Below are 16,354 nucleotides of genomic sequence, written 5' to 3'. Positions count from 1 at the left end.
TGGGGAGGGCGGGCGAGGCGCGGGTGGGGACGGCGGGGGCGTCGCGGAGCATGGGAGGACGTAGGTGCGCAAGCCGGAAGGCGATCACGCGGGCCTGTGGATACCGCGGGTGGTGGCAACGCGCAGGGGGCACAGTGGTCGAGGCAGAGTGAGGCTGTGGGAGTCACGGCGGTGTGTGAAGCGGCGTAAGCGGGCCAGACCGTGGCGTGCATGCGGTTAAACGACTGTGTGAGGACACAAGTGGATGGCCAGGAGTTTGCGCCATTGGTGTGACTATTAACCGTGGTGGTCCCACGACAGGGTCACGCTGGGCGCGACAGAGGGAGGTCATATCAGTGTGTGAAGCTGTGTGAGCAGCTGAGATCCCACAGTGCATGCCGTTAAACAGGTGTTTGAGGACACGAGTGGGTGGCCAGAAGCAGTTTGCACAATAGAGGAGATATTTCTATTGGTAGAAACACAGCAAGGTCACAGGTGTGCAAAATAGGGTGAGTCAGTTTTATTAATTTTTTTATTAACGCATCATGTATTATTTGCTTCAGGGGTACAGGTCTGTGAATCATCAGTCATAACACAATTCACAGCACGGGTGATTCAGTTTCAAAGTGTGAAGATGTCCAAGCAGCTGAGGCTCAGCAGGTGTGAATTGGAATGAGTGCACAGATTTTGAAACACACGAAAGACTGAACATGCAAAAGAGTGAGTGGGCAAGGCAGTTTGTGGGGTGATGGCAATATTTGCCTGTGTGGGAGTGTGCAAAGCAGTGGAATGTGCTGAATCATGAGTGTGCAAGGCTGGGTGTGCACAGAGGGTGACTGAGAACACATAAGTGTGACATAATGGGATGCAACAAGGTCACGAGAGTATTTGAGGTCTTGAGTACATAAGGAAGGGTGCAAAACCATTAGAAATTCAAAGAGGATGGAGTTGTATGAGCAGACACATCTGTTGGTATGTGAGGTTAAATGCATGTGCATAGTCATCCTATTGCACAAGGTGACGTGCATGTTCAAGTTCATGAAAGTATAAGACAGTGAATTTGCAGAGTAGTGTGAATGCTGGAGAGCATGGGACTTTGTTGGAAAGCATGCGGAAGCGTGTATCTGTGCAAGGCCTTATGTATAGAAGACTTTAAGGACATGCATGTCAGTATCTTTTGACTATATGAGATCAGAGTGTGCAATGCAGTGTGTACACAGTGGGGTAAGTGCCCAAGTTCCTCGAGGCAACATTGTGGGTGTGTGGAAGGTTCTGGGTGTGCAAGGCTGTCTCAGTTTTAAGGCACAGAGTAATATGTAGCACTTGGGGCTGAGTGTATGGGGCTGTGGGCATTAGGGAAGCTAAGACTGTGTGAGACCATGGGTGTGTGTAGGATAGTAGTGTGTACAAGGAGATATCGCAGTGGAGGCCCTGTGTGTCCATTAGTGTAAGCACATGAGCTCCTGGAAAAGAGTCTACGTAAGTAGTCCGCTGAAAGCCAGTCCCTGCCTTCGTCTTCATGCCTTCAGCATGTAGAACAGTGCCTGCCATAATGTTCACTGAGTTAAGGGAGGAAATTCAGAGCCTTTGTTTTAAACACAATCTCCTACTTTACCCTAGTTAACTAAAAAAAAAAAAAAAAAAAAAAAAAAAAAAAAAAAAGTGGCTTTCTTTCCAGCAAATGCCCAGGGTGGGTAGGATATTGAAACGATGAGCCAGGAAAGGGATTCCTAAGCTCAGCCCAACAGGTGTGCTTTCCGGCCTTTGCACTGGCTGTTCCCCCTGCTTGGAGCTCTTTTCCTCCAGATCTGCTTGCACTTCCACAAGCACCCAGGTATCCCCAATCTACTTCTGTTTTCTATAGTATGTATCCTTTTCTAATATATCCTATGAATTAATTATTATATTTATTGCTTTTCTCTACCCACTAGAATAGAAGTTCCATGAGGGCAGGGATCTTTCCTGTTTTGGTCTCTCATGCAGCCCCAATAGTTTGAATAGGGCCTGGCACATAGAGGTGCTCCATAAGTATTTGCTGATTGATTGGCTGAACTTGTCTGGAAACTGCATCTCATTGTGTGACCTTGGGCAACTCTCTTTCCTTCTTAAGGCCTTAATTGCCCTGTCTGGCAATGACTGTATTGGATATGAAGCTCTCTAAAGTTTGACCTAACTTTGAGATGCTGGCCTTCTAGAAATTGGGCACCGTGACTTTGCAGGTGGAGACAGTGTGTCCATGTGAATCAACTCTGCCTGGTCCCCCCCAGCACAGGCTGTTCCAGCTCAGGCCTCCAGTCCTGTCCCTCCCCCAGACCCTTCTGCATGAAGAGATCCCATTAAGAGTCACGTATAGTGCCCAGGGCTCATTGAAAGGTGGGTTCCGTGATGATGCTTATTTACAGAAGAGGAAGATGGTGATCTGAAAGGTTAAGTGACTTGACCAAGGAAGCAGAATCCAAACCCAAGTCTGTCTGATGCCCAAAGCTCACGTTCTTGAGTCCACAGTTCTCTATTCTGGCTCTTTAGAAGCTCTTTAAAAAAAAATCAATTTCCGGGGCACCTGGGTGGCTCAGTGGGTTAAAGCCTCTGCCTTCAGCTCAGGTCATGATCCCAGGTCCTGGGATTGAGCCCCACCTCAGGCTCTCTGCTCAGCAGGGAGCCTGCTTCCCCCTCTCTATCTGCCTACCTCTCTGCCTACTTGTGATCTCTGTCAAATAAATAAAATCCTAAAAAAAAAAAAGACCACATAGTATTAAAACATTTAAAAAAAAATCAATTTTCAGGGGCGCCTGGGTGGTTCAGTGGGTTAAAGCCTCTGCCTTCGGCTCAGTTCATGATCTCAGGGTCCTGGGATCGAGCCCCACATCGGGCTCTCCACTCAGCAGGGAGCCTGCTTCCCCCTCTCTCTCTGCCTGCTTCTCTGTCTACTGTGATCTCTCTCTCTCTCTATCAAATAAATAAAATCTTTAAAAAAATCAATTTCCAGGCCTTACCACCAGAAAATCTAGTTTAATCTGTTGCGTAAGGTCCCCAGGTCTTGCAGCCTCTCTGTACAGCAGGCAGGAGCAGCCATCAGTGAGAGGGACGGCAGAATTCCCTTCAATGACTGCCGTGAGAAACCAAGAGCATAGAATACGAACCGTAAAAGGGCCAAAGAGAAGTGGAGAGAGACAGAGAAAGGAGCTATCACTGGGCATGATCTCAGAGGCAGATATAAATATGATCTCCATCACAGGTGGAGTGGTTCAGAGAGGTTATGTGACTTGCCCAAAGTCACCCAGTAAGGAAGGTGCAGAACTGGGTTTGAAACCAATTCAAATGGGTGTGTGGGGCAGGTGCCGAGAACAGAGAAATGAGAGCATGGTGTAGGGCATGATCCAGTTGGGAGATGGATCGATGGAAGACTACTGTGTTCCCATTTCCAAGCTCATTCCCGTGTGGTCACGTTGTATGAGAGGCTGAAGGACAGATAGAGATGAGAAGCCCGAGATAAACTGATCTCACACATCATCTCATCTGGAGAACCTCGTTACTTCTCCTGATTCTCAATTTGCTTATCTGGAAAATGGAAAAATAATACCCACTTTTTAGGGTTCAGGGAGAAGATTAAAAAGGAGACGACAGGGCGCCTGGGTGGCTCAGTGGGTTAAGCCGCTGCCTTCGGCTCAGGTCATGATGTCAGGGTCCTGGGATCGAGTCCCGCATCGGGCTCTTTGCTCAGCAGGGAGCCTGCTTCCTCCTCTCTCTTTCTCTGCCTGCCTCTCTGTCTACTTGTGATCTCTCTCTGTCAAATAAATAAATAAAATCTTTAAAAAATAAAAAAAATAAAAAGGAGACGACAACAACAAGTGAAAACGACCCAAGTGTCCATCAGCTGGCAAACTGCTAAATGGATGGACAGGTTGTCGGGCTCACAGTAGAGTACCGGTCAGCAGTAAAAAGGAACAGACTACTGATTATAGGGCGTGGTTCTCGAAAACACGCTAAGTGAATAAACCAGAGACGAAAGAATACAGGCTGTGTGATTCCGATTACATCGAAGCCTGGAAAAAAGCTGATGATGCAGAATGACAGAAAGCAGATCTGTGGTCACCGACCGGGGCTGCAGGCAACAGGGATCCACTTGCAAAGGGACTTACGGGAACTTTCTGAATTGGTAGAAATGTTCTCTACCTTGATGGTGCTGGTGGTTACACAGGTAAATACATTTGTCAAGACTGTACACTTGACATGCATTTTGTTGCGTGGAAACTATACCTTGATGAAATGATTCATTAATCAGTTAATTAACTTTTAAGGAGAAAAAAAAAAAATATCACCAACACCCCAGCACAGTATTCTGCAAATACCTGTCGGAAAATCCTGTCAACTCTCCTTTCCCAGTGCGTTTGAAATCCAGCCAGTTCTCACTCCCCCAGATGGTAGCCCAAGCCACTCCTGTCTCTGTAAGGACCTATTTAGAAACTGTCCCTGCTCCCCTTCCCCCAGAGGATTTACAGGTAACAAAGCCCAGATACAAAGGTGGGTCAGGCCAGGTGGAGACGTCCGATCAGTTGGGGGGGGTGCATACTGTCTCCCTGGTTACCAAGGAGTATGGGCCCCGCCCTTTAGGAGCCTTTTGGGCGCCAATCCCAATCAAGGTGTAATAGGCTGGTTCAAATGTCTACTAGGGTAAATTGTAACTCAGTTGGTCACCTAGCATCACTGTGGAGTTTCCTGTGTGTGTTACAAACCCATTGGCCACCTGTGCGTGGCCTTTGCCCTTAAAAGCTAGTCTGTGAAACAGAAGGGTCGCCCTCTCTTGTAAGAGGTGCGGCCCCGAATGTTCGGTTAGATTCTTGATGCTTGGTGCAAAATAAAGCTTTCCTTGACCTTCGCTTTCTATCAGTCTCGCTCCTTTAATCACGGACCCATTATCGGGGCATAACAGCCTCTCACTGGGATTTTCATGATGGTGGCCACGCTGGTCTGTTTCCACCCTGTGCTTCTCTATCCATTCCTGACACGCCTATCATGGGGATTCTGTTCAAATGTAATAAAGTCACCATCGTGACACCGCTCTGCCTCTTCCCATTCAGAGGAAAAGCTGAAGTCCTTAGTGACGCACAGACCCTACTGATCTCATCCCCCATCCCTTTCCCTTACTCCACCGTAGCCACAAAGGCCTCCTTGCTGTTCCCCCCACACACTAGCCATGGTCTCTTTTCTGCACCCTCCGCCTGGAATGTTCTTCCTCCAGAAATCTGCATGGCTCGCTCCTAGAGCGGTATTTAGTGGTTCCTCTAAGACCCACCCAAGGCAGCACAGCTAGTAAATATACCAAAACTCACATCCGTGTTTAGCTGTGCTCCTTCCACTGTGCTCAGAAGAAAGAAGGAAAAAAAGATCTATGAAAGGGAAAAGTGAACAAGAATAGAGCAGAGAAGATGGTAAAACATCTAATCTCTGGGCTGGACAAGTTTATGAAATTAAATCAGCCAATCTACCTTTAGCTTAAAGTTGGCATGAGATGGGCTGACATGGTCCCTTTAAGCCCAAGAAAAATTGAGATTGCAACAGGAGAGCGGCTCTTGGCTACCAGTTGGGGAGGAAACAGCCAGGCTATATTAGGAAACTTACAAGCAAGTGGCAAGAGGCACAGACACCCAGGGGAGGCTGGGAGTGATGGGGCCCTGGGAAGGGGGAAAAGCCAAGTGCTGGGGCCATCCCCAGCCTGACTCTCTCTAAGACAGGGCAGCTCTCCCTGGGGACAGGAAGAATGCATCCACATCCGAAGAGCGGGAGCAGGAGGACCTCGCCCACAGCCATCTGGCTGAGAGGAGCTTTGTGTGGAGGGAAGTGCCTCCTGATAACCTCTGGGCTGGCCCCCTCACTTGGCCTTATAGGCACAGTGGGACTTCCCACTACCTTTTGGTGAGAGCCAAGATTCTCAGCAGGCCACAAGGCCTGGTGTGGCTGCCCCTGACCACCTCTCCTGACTCGTTTTGAACAGCTCTCCAGTCACACTTGCCTTTCTACCTCAGGACTTTTGCACATACTCCCCCACCCCTTCTCAGAATCTTCTCCTCTCTTCTCTTAGCCAACTTCTTCTTCTTCTTCTTTTTTTTAAATATTTTATTTATTTATTTGACAGACAGAGATCACAGTAGGGAGGCAGAGAGAGGAGGAAGCAGGCTCCCTGCTGAGCAGAGAGCCCAATGCAGCACTTGATCCCAGGACTCTGGGATCATGACCTGAGCCAAAGGCAGAGGCTTTAACCAACTGAGCCACCCAAGCGCCCATCTTAGCCAACTTTTATTGGTATTTCAAGTTTCAGCTTAAATGTGACTTCATCTGGGAGGATTTCTTGAGCCCTACCCCCTGAGTACTGCTACCTGATGTCATGTCGCCCTAAACCACTTCTTCTCACTTCTCCCAATTGCAGTTAAATAATTACTAAGGTCATCTCTTCACCATAAGCCTTTCCCACCGGACTTTGACTTCCAAGAGGGAGAGAGCCATGTCCAGCTTACTCCTGCTATGATTCCAGCATCTAGCCCAGATCCCAGGCTCAAAGAATCCCACAGCAAACATCTGATGAATCTGTATCTTCTTCTCAGTGACACCCTCCTGTTCTTCCAGGGGCAGGAACCACACTTTCTTCTTTCCCTCATGACTCGGCATGTGGTACATTGCTCAGTAGTGACTGACAGCAACTGCCAATGTTTTCAGGTCTAGTATTAGCAGCCCAAACCCCGGGAATTATTGGGGTGCATGCAAAATTCGGGAGAAGGCCATGACCTTGGTAAATATAATTCTGTCCCTCATACCAGGCCCCTAAATTTAATAAAACCTGAATATCACCTTCTCCCTGCAGTTTAGTATAGAATAACCTGGGTTTTAACCTTCACTCTGACACCAAATAGTTCTGGAACATGCCTGAACCATTTAAGCCTACTGAGCCTCCATTGGTCCTTCTTAAAATGGAGGTAATGATACCTACTTCCAAATATTGTTCATTCATTTATTTGAATTCAGTATTTGCTGTGGATCCTGCATTCTTGATGTTAGAAGCTGGGGACACGGTGGTAAAAATATAGTCATGACCTGTGCCCTCAGGGGAGTCAAGTGCTGGAGGGACAAGATTTAATCACCAGAAATAAATGTGAGGCAGCCGCAGCAGTGGCACAGAGTGCCTTGGCCGGTGGGGGAGTTCTGGTCGACCACGGACTAAGTGAACCATATGTGAGGACACTGCACATAGTAAGCATTCAATAAAGGGTAGCTTTTTGCCAGGCCAGAATCTTTGCTCAGAAAAGCTGGGCCAGAAAGAATTAACTGGAGAGATGAAAAGGAGCCAGGGAAGACAGAAGAGCTCAGAGGGAGAGAAGGAGACAAGCTTTGATTTTCCGCCTCGGTCTGCTTGTTTGTCGGAGAGCAGGTCTCTGCCCTGGGATGCCCAGGCTCGGCGGACTTGGCCCCTTCTCTGACTCGGGAGCCTTACAGCATCTGTCCTTGGGAGGAAGAAAATTTGGGAAGTCTGTTCATCACTGAGATCCGCCTCCACACCCTCTAAACCACATGCCAGAGTAGCTTCTGGAAGCCACATCTACAGCACAAGATCCACCTTCCTGGCCAGAGAGTATGACTTAATTGATGTGAACACCGAGTTTTTATAAAGTGTCTCTGATGGTTCTGATATGCAGCTTGGGTAGGCTCGGGTCATGATCTCAGGGTCCTGGGATCGAGCCCCGCATCGGGCCCTCTGCTCCGCGGGAAGCCTGCTTCTCTCTCTCTCTCTCTCTCTCTCTCTCTCTCTCTGCCTGCCTCTCTGCCTACTTGTGATCTCTGTCTGTCAAATAAATAAATAAAATCTTTAAAAAAAAAAAAAAAAACCTCTCCACTGACTTCCAGTTAGCCAGTGGGCTCCATTCCTTTGGTCAAACCCACAACCTGCTATGCCTGGCAGGTGTTGTGCAGATCCTGGTGGTTTCCCCAATTGGAGACCGTTCCTTTGCTGATGGAACCTCATTCTGTCCTGGGGCCCAGCTCTCCTCCCTGGGCCTCAGAGAAAGACTCCCTATGCAGGAGTAGATCCTGACTGCTCTCAGCCAGACTTCCTGTCTACCCATCTCGCCAGTGATTGCATTCAACGTGAGCATTTGATGGAATCCAGCATTGAGACCAGAGGGGAAGCAGAAAAGAGCTCCTAGTTCTTATAGAGAGAAACATAGTTTTCTGCTGCTGGCCATTGCCACCTGGAGGTGACCCCTGGGGCTGTGGTAGCTGGCTCGGTACCATGAGGGGAGCTACTGAGAACAGAGCTGACACTGTGGATTGCAGAGCAAAATGTAGCAGGAACCTGGGCTCTTGACATTGTTGAGCCTCCAAGTCAACCAGTCCTGAGACTGCCCTGCCTCTGGATTCTTCTTTATATGAGATCATAAATATCCTTATTGCTTTAGTCTGTGCTGTCCAATATGGTAGCCACTAGACAAATGTGGTTGTTGAGCACCAGACTGTGAAGAATTAGTACCCGAAAAAAAAATGTAAAATATCTCACTAATAACTATATATTGATTACACATAGAGATGACAATATTTTGGGTAGTGGGTTAAATAAAAAATATTATTAAAACTAATTTCACTAGCAAAGTTTAAATGGCCTATGTAGCCCACATTATATTTCTATAGAAAGTGTTTGTTTAGTTCACTTGGGGGTTTTCTATTACTTGCAGAAAAAAAAAATCGTAACAAGTATAGATATCATCATCCTGATTCATAGTTGGAACACTTGAAACCAAGAATTTAAATGACTTGGTTTGAAAGGTTCGAAAGTTCTCACCCAAATCTTCTAAGGAAGCCAACCATTTCAGAAACCCAAGGGAAGTCTAGGAGATCCAGAGTCCAGTTTGAAACAGAGAAGAGACAAGCGGACCAGATCAGGGATTCTGCCTCTGAATACAGAATGGACACTAAGAACACCACCCTCTCTGGCCAGGGATGTCTACCTATTTCTAGAAGATTATCTGAAGACTTAACATCAGTGTCACTGGAGGACTGGACAGAGATGGAGAGAGCAGAATCATGACTAGCTCCTCTCCAGGAGGTCCCTGCTGCATATGGACGTCCTGACCTGACAGCCCAGTGTCTCCATGACCTAGTCCCAATTCACCCTCCCAGTTTTATCTTCCCAAATCCACCAAAGCGCAGCTTCAAAGCCACCTCCTTTAGGAAACCCTCCTGGGCTATCTTCCTTCCTCCATACTCTCATTGCTTGAGACATTTGTCACTTCTTACCTCCTATGATAGCTATCTTATCTCTATCTCATCTATTCTTGCTAGTAGTCATATCCAGCCCTTTTCTAAGTTCTCTCACACAGGGTCAGATGTTAGGACAAGATCTTGGGACAGGACCATGGAAGTGTCATCAGCAGATTTCAGACGGGGTTTGATGGAGATTGAGCACCAGAGAGTCCATGGGTCAGTGGCTCTTGTCCGGGCTCACCAGAATTGGACCAGGTAAACCAATGTACATGGTGGTGACCTCCAGGCCCATATATCACAGATAACTATGGAAATGCTCCTGAGAATAGGGAACCTCCCCCCTCCCCCAGCTTGGCTCTACCCCACCTTGATAAAGACCATAGACCCAGGGTCGCTGAGAAAGCAAGCCAGGCCTGACATGTCTTTGTGGGCAACAGAATAATGGAAATGGTTTGGGCTTTGGAAACACACGGGCCCAACTCTGAATTTTGCTTTCATTTCCCCTGCTTCTCTTTATCTCCTCCTCATCCGTCTGGTCCAGGCTGCATCAGTTCTCCCTGATTTACCACAGCTGCATCTTCCCTGGTCTCTCACCTCCCCTGATGCTTCAGTCTACCCTTTGCCGCTGGCAGAGTCATCTCCTTAATAAGATGTAGATCTGACCAGATGACACCATCTAAAACCCTGCAGTGGCTTCTGAGTGCCTCAAGGATTGTCTTGGGTCCTCAAGTGAAGACTGTATGTGAATGATTTGGGGACAATGCTCTTGGAATGAACTATCGGGAAGCAGGATTCCAGAGCAGAAGTTGAACTATTGGAACCAAGGCTTCTGCTGATCCCGTTGGGGAGCTCTGGAGCTGCTATGGTCCTTCAGGGTTGTGCAAGGAGGCTGGGTCTTTGAACTCCTGTATGAAGCACTCATTAGCTATGCATTGCCGACTGAGGTGGACAACTCTTTGACAGATGACAGTGCCCCCACTACGAGCCATCAGCAACCAGCACTCCTGGCAGCAGGTGGGGAGAAGGAGGACACTGCTCTGGAGTGGTATCTGAGGTATCCAGCAGTACCTACCATAAGGATGAACTCAAACTCTGCATCATGAACCACAAAGCCCTCAAGATCCGGGCCCTGCCAACCTTCCAGCCTCACTGACTCCACTCTTTCTCAGTCTCTGTGCTCCTGCCTTTTCTTGAACCCAACAGCCTTTTGTTGTGCCCACCTCTGAGCCTTTGTACTGGTTCCTTTTGCCAGGCACAGTGTGGTTCCTGTTACCTAGCTATGCCCTGTCCATCCTTCAGATCTTAGCCTCAACACCACTTCCTCAAGGAAGCCTTCTGTGATTACTAGACCAGATCAAGTTCCTGTTACCCCCATACACGCTTCTACTTTCCCTTCAAATTGCTTATCCCACTTGTAATTAACTAGCTGTCCAATGCTGGTTTCTGTTGTTAGAGCACAAGCTTCTAAGGGCAGGGGCCAAGGCTGCCATACTCACCATAGCATTGCCAGCACTCAGTGCAATGACTGACACATAGAAGGCATTCAGCAGAGACTGTCAGCTGAGTGTACAAGTTCATGGCCTTGGGCACATTCTCTTTGAGTCTATCTCTAGTCAGTAAAGTAAACATAGAAAGTTTACCTCGCAGGGTTGCTAGAGGGTTTACATGGTTCTCTAGCAGAGATCTCAGATTCTCAACAAATGCTGGCTCCCTTCACTTCATGGAAAAGAACTGCAAGGTGACCTGTCATCCCAGTTTGCCTTAGACCGAAAGGTTTCTCAAGACATAGGACTTTCAGTACTAAAGCCAGGACAGTTCCCAGGCAAAGCAGGATGGTTGGTTACCCTCAATCTGGACAAGGAAAAAATGGGATTTCATATTAGCACAATGTTCAGTGTTATGCTAGTAGAAAAGCCCTTTGGAAAAATAAACAAACAACCCTAATTTGTAGTGCTAGCCAAGTTCCATCATGTAAATATACCCACAGTGGCTAGTCAGGCCACAGTTGAACAGCCAGCTTACAACATTTCTGAAAATTTTAGGGATGGGCTCTTATGAGCTGGTAGCAGCTGGTACCAGCACCACATGTGTAATACACACTGTCATGTTCTCTCCTGATACCTGCAAATGTGTAACACATTCATAGGCAACTGCAACTTGGTGGGTAAGTGAGACCATTTCAGTCCCAAGAAGGTCACACATGGATTGGCCCTCCAAGACCATCTAGTTCAAGGCAGCAAGTTAACTGTCATATGGGCCATCTCTTACCCACACTGTGACCACAACAGACATTGCTAATCAATCATGATACTGAATCCCAATGCCTTGCTCTCTGGCTTGCCTGTGAGGTGACACCAAAGTTTATTCCCAGGGCTCCCAAATGTGGCCACCTATCAAAGCTCCACTGTCCCTGATTTTCCAGGATCGCTGAGAGGTAACCCAGAGCAGAGGAGCTAGCAGTGCTTAACCTGACCCTGGGAGCAGGGTCAGGTTACAGCGGGTATAGGACAAGTCCCCATAGCCTGCAGGGCTTCACCACCCCCGCATCCAGAGGCTGTCACCTCAGATGACACCCCACAGCTCACATGATAAGCAGGGGATTCATCAAGCAAATCACCTGGGTGCCGCCAGCCCTGGGGACCTGTAGCCTGGGTGGAAGTCCCTTTGCCAGACTCTGAGTCAGCTCAATAATCTTGAGGGCCTTGGAAACCAGAAATAACTGGTTGTAGAGGAGGCAAAAGAAATCAAGGAGAGTCTAGGTTCAAAGGACCCTCCACTGGTCATGTAGGCCCCCCTTCCATGCTCAGGCCTACCCACAGCCCTCATGCCCACACGGCATGTGCAACAGGCCTTCTCTCACCCATAATGTCGAACACTGAGCTCCTGACCTTCTCTCTTCGAACACTTGGCCCATCTCAGCTCAGGGCAATGCTATCCTCCCATGGCTTAGGCCAAAGCCTTGATTCCTCTATCTTTCACTCCCCCTGTCTGGTCTATCAGCAAATCTAACAACTCTACCTTCAAAACAGACCCGGGATTTACCTCCTTCTCTCCATGGCCACTGCTGCAGGGTGGCACTCCAGACTTGTATGCTCACCCATAACATTGCAATAAACTCACTAATTCACTTCTCTGCTCCTCCCCTTTCTGCACCACCAACTCTCCCCTAAAAAGTCTCTCAACACAGTAGCCAAGGGAATCCCTTTAAACAAGGTCAGAGTATGTCACTTTTTTGTTGTTGTTGTTAACATATAATGTATTATTAGCTCCAGGGGTACAGGTCTGTGAATCAACAGGTTTACACACTTCACAGCACTCACCGTAGCACATACCCTCCCCAGTGACCATAACCCCACCACCCTCTCCCCACCCCCTACCCCCCCGGCAACCCTCAGTTTGTTTCACGAGATTAAGAGTCTCTTATGGTTTTTCTCCCTCCTGATCCCATCTTGTTTCATTTATTCTTCTCCTACCCCCAAACCTCCCACATTGCATCTCCACTTCCTCATATCAGGGGGATCATGTGATAATTGTCTTTCTCCGATTGACTTATTTCGCTCAGCATGATACCCTCTAGTTCCATCCATGTCGTCGCAAATGGCAAGATTTCATTTCTTTTGATGGCTGCATAGTATTCCGCTGTATGTGTGTGTATGTATGTATACGTGTATATATATATATACATATACTATATATATATATGTATGTATATACCACATCTTCTTTATCCATTAGATAAAGAAGGCCTTATTCTTTCATAGGCCTTATTCTTCTCAGAGGAAAAGCCAGAGTCTGACAATGGCCCACGAGACTCTGCATACACCGCCTGCTGCCCACGCCTTCCCAGCTGGGATAGAGTGTGGTGGGGCTGCGCCCTTCTCCCTGCGTCCCATCAAGGGTCTATATTGTAAGGTTGTCCTGTCATCAGCGATGTGAAATTTGATCACTTTGTGAAGATGGTATCCATAAAGGAGTCAAATTTAATTAAAAATAAAAGTCACAGGGGCGCCTGGGTGGCTCAGTCAGCTGAGTGTCTGACTCTTGACTTGGGCTCAGGTCATGATCTCAGGGTCCTGGGATTGAGCCCCTTGTCAGGCTGCATGCTTAGTGGGGAGTCTGCATGAGAGTTCTGTCTCTTGCTCTCCCTCAGCCCCTCCCCCATGCTCATGCTCACTCACTCTCTCTAAAATAAATGAATGAATCTTAAAAAGATAAAAGCGATAAAACCATTGTGCATGCCCAATGGAGCCATTTCTTGCAGGCTGTGCGCAGCTCTCAGACCTCAGTGTGTGTCCCCGACTCCACACAGTCCATATGACAGTTGGCAGCATATGCTTGCATACCTCTAGGCACAGGATGCTCTCTACTTGCCTGGAGGGAAGTGGGTTCTGGAGTTCCCACAGCCCCTGGATCATTCTGTGGATTTTGCCAGGTGGTCTGGCAGAGTCAACCAACTCTGTTTTAGAGCAATGAGTAAGGGTCCTGGATGCTTTACCTGTGACCAAACCTAACTCTCCACCTACTCTGGGGCTCTGACTTCAGAAGGCATAGGAGGGGACAAGGACAGCCCTCGGGTCTATGGCAGGAAACAACTCTGTCCTGCTCAGACTGCACCCCAGCCTCAACCAGGGCCCTCAGTAAAGGCCCTCAACATTCCTCACAAGGGTGTGGCAGCAAGGGCTGGTCCAGGGAACAGTTGCTGGGGACACAGAATTAACAGTCTGGAAACAAGCGAACTTGATGAATCCCAAGGGCCTGGCCTTGGACAGGAGTGTGTGTGCAGAGATTCGGCCAGTTGGACCCATGCAGCACAGAAGGCAAGTCTGCAGAGAAGACGGACTAATTGTGTCCACTTCCCTGTCTTGCGGAGGGTCCACTCTCCTCCCCGGGGGTCCCGGAGAAAGCCAAGAAGCTGCCAGGACAGCAACTCAGCCAGCTGTCACAGTGGCCCCTTGGCTGTGAACTGGGACATGAGATTTTCAAGATGAGGTTAAATTATGCTGATTCTACATTCGAAATGGAATCGTGCCCGGCATGAGTTCCATCTACACTGGCAGGACTCAAGGCAGAACGAATCGAATCAAAGTCTTAGCTTGTTAGCTGCTCCAAAGTCAAAAGCTAATTTCTGTGCTTAAGCAGTCTCCCCAAAACAGCTATGGTGCAGGCCCTCCTGAATTAGTTCACGCTCTAGACTGTGAAGTAAATGCAGAAAGGAGAATCGTTTCAGAACTTCCCAGGTGCCAGGCACTATGCTAAGTGCTTTTTGTGTATTATCTCATTTCATTGTTTCAACCATATTTTGGAGATTTTGACATCTCTAATGGAAAAAATGAAACAGGAGCTCAGAGAGGTTACGGGTGTGCCCACATTCATAGAATTAAGAAGTGGCACAGCTGGAATTGGAACCCAGATGTGGCTACTGTAAGCCGTGAGTGCCAAGTACCACATGACGTTTTTACTCCTATCTATCAGGACTGCCACACTTGATTTTTAATAGCAATCAAAAGATTTTAAATGAAAAGATGTTCCCTTTAAGTCCAAAGAAGAACAAAAAAATCCCACTAAACCTAAGCAATTAATTTGGCAGTGTAAAAGGATTCAAAGTCAACATATAAAAATAATTGCATTTTTATAACCCAGCAATGAATAATTGGAAAAATGAAATTCAAAAATCCCATTTACAATATCATTTTTAAAACTTATGAATTTTATTCACCACCAACCAAAAAAAAAAAAAAAAAAGTGCAAAACACCGAAAACTCCAAAGGATTGCTAAGTGAAATTGAAGACCTAAATAAATGGGGATCTATACCATGTCCATGAATTGGAAGGCTCATTGCCCTTAAGTTGTCTGATCTCTGCAAATTGATAAATGGGTCTAATGAATTCTTTTTTTTCAAAGATTTTATTTATTTATTTGACACAGAGAGAGATCACAAGTAGGCAGAGAGGCAGGCAGAGAGAGAGAGAGGAAGGGAAGCAGGCTCCCCGCTGAGCAGAGAGACCAATGCAGGACTCGATCCCAGGACCCTGGGATCGCGACCTGAGCTGAAGGCAGAGGCTTGAACCCACTGAGCCACCCAGGTGCCCCAGGTCTAATGAATTATTAATCAAATTCCCATTGGACTTTTTAGTAGAAATCAGTAAGCTGATTTTGTAATGTTTATGAAAATGATGTAGAAGAACCCAGTCTTAAACAAGAAAAGCCAAGTTGGAGGATTTACTCTGATTTTAAAATTTACTATAAAGCTGTGATAACAAAGGTAGTGTGATATTGGCATAAAGGCAGACAAACAGATCAACAGAAAAGATATTCCTTTGGAGAATGAATGAGTGAATGAGTGAATGGATGAATGAATGAATGAAGTTGCTTCAAGGAACACATCCCCTAGGCCCAGATAATGTGACACTAGGTATTGCTCATGTCCCTGTCCTGGCGAATTCACTTTGCTCCCATGTTCACTGTCAGTTGGGTTAAAATGAGCTTACGTCATCAGCTTTGGGCAAGAGAAAGAAAATTGGATCCAGAGAGCAGAAGCTTGGGTTTTTTGACCCAATTGTCATAGTGAAACACAAAAATATCATCTTTTCCGTGTGTCATATTAATTAAAGCACTAAGCACACGTCAAGCTCTAAGCGCTTTACTCTATCAGGGCATCATTTAATTTTCTCAACAAGATAGGATAAAAGAAAAAAAAATAGCAAGGATTGCATAGAGGAAGGAAAATATTATTTTGTGATGATTTATTTCAGTTTTGCATTTTTGCGTATGTACGTACAGAATTACGATGTGAACTACCTGATTCACTGTGAAGTACTGTGAGGTACTGTGAAGTACCTGATTCCAATCTTGGCGTTTGGGTTGCAAACGCCAAGATTGGAACACCACTAAGAGTAGTCAAAGAGAGTTATTAAGAAGCCTGAATAGGGGCGCCTGGGTGGCTCAATGGGTTAAAGCCTCTGTTTTCGGCTCAGGTCGTGATTCTAGCGTCCTGGGATGGAGCCCTGCATTGGGCTCTCTGCTCAGCAGGGAGCCTGCTTCCTCCTCTCTCTCTCTCTGCCTGCCTCTCTGCCTACTTGTGATCTCTGTCTGTCGAATAGATAAATAAAATCTTAAAAAAAATAAGAA

At 47.1% G+C, this 16,354-nt stretch overlaps 1 protein-coding gene across 1 annotated transcript in view; it reads right to left on the bottom strand.

Annotated features, from left to right (window-relative positions):
* Positions 1-16,354, bottom strand: part of JPH2 (junctophilin 2) — a 65,474-nt gene that overhangs the window by 42,830 nt on the left and 6,290 nt on the right. The window lies entirely within an intron of this gene.

Source organism: Mustela putorius, unplaced genomic scaffold (genome assembly GCF_011764305.1).
Source record: "Mustela putorius furo isolate JIRA1106 unplaced genomic scaffold, ASM1176430v1.1 tig00000592_pilon_pilon_pilon, whole genome shotgun sequence".
Classification (NCBI taxonomy): Eukaryota; Metazoa; Chordata; class Mammalia; order Carnivora; family Mustelidae; genus Mustela; species Mustela putorius.
Note: the sequence above shows the minus strand (reverse complement) of the source record. Positions and strands in the feature narration are given on the sequence as shown.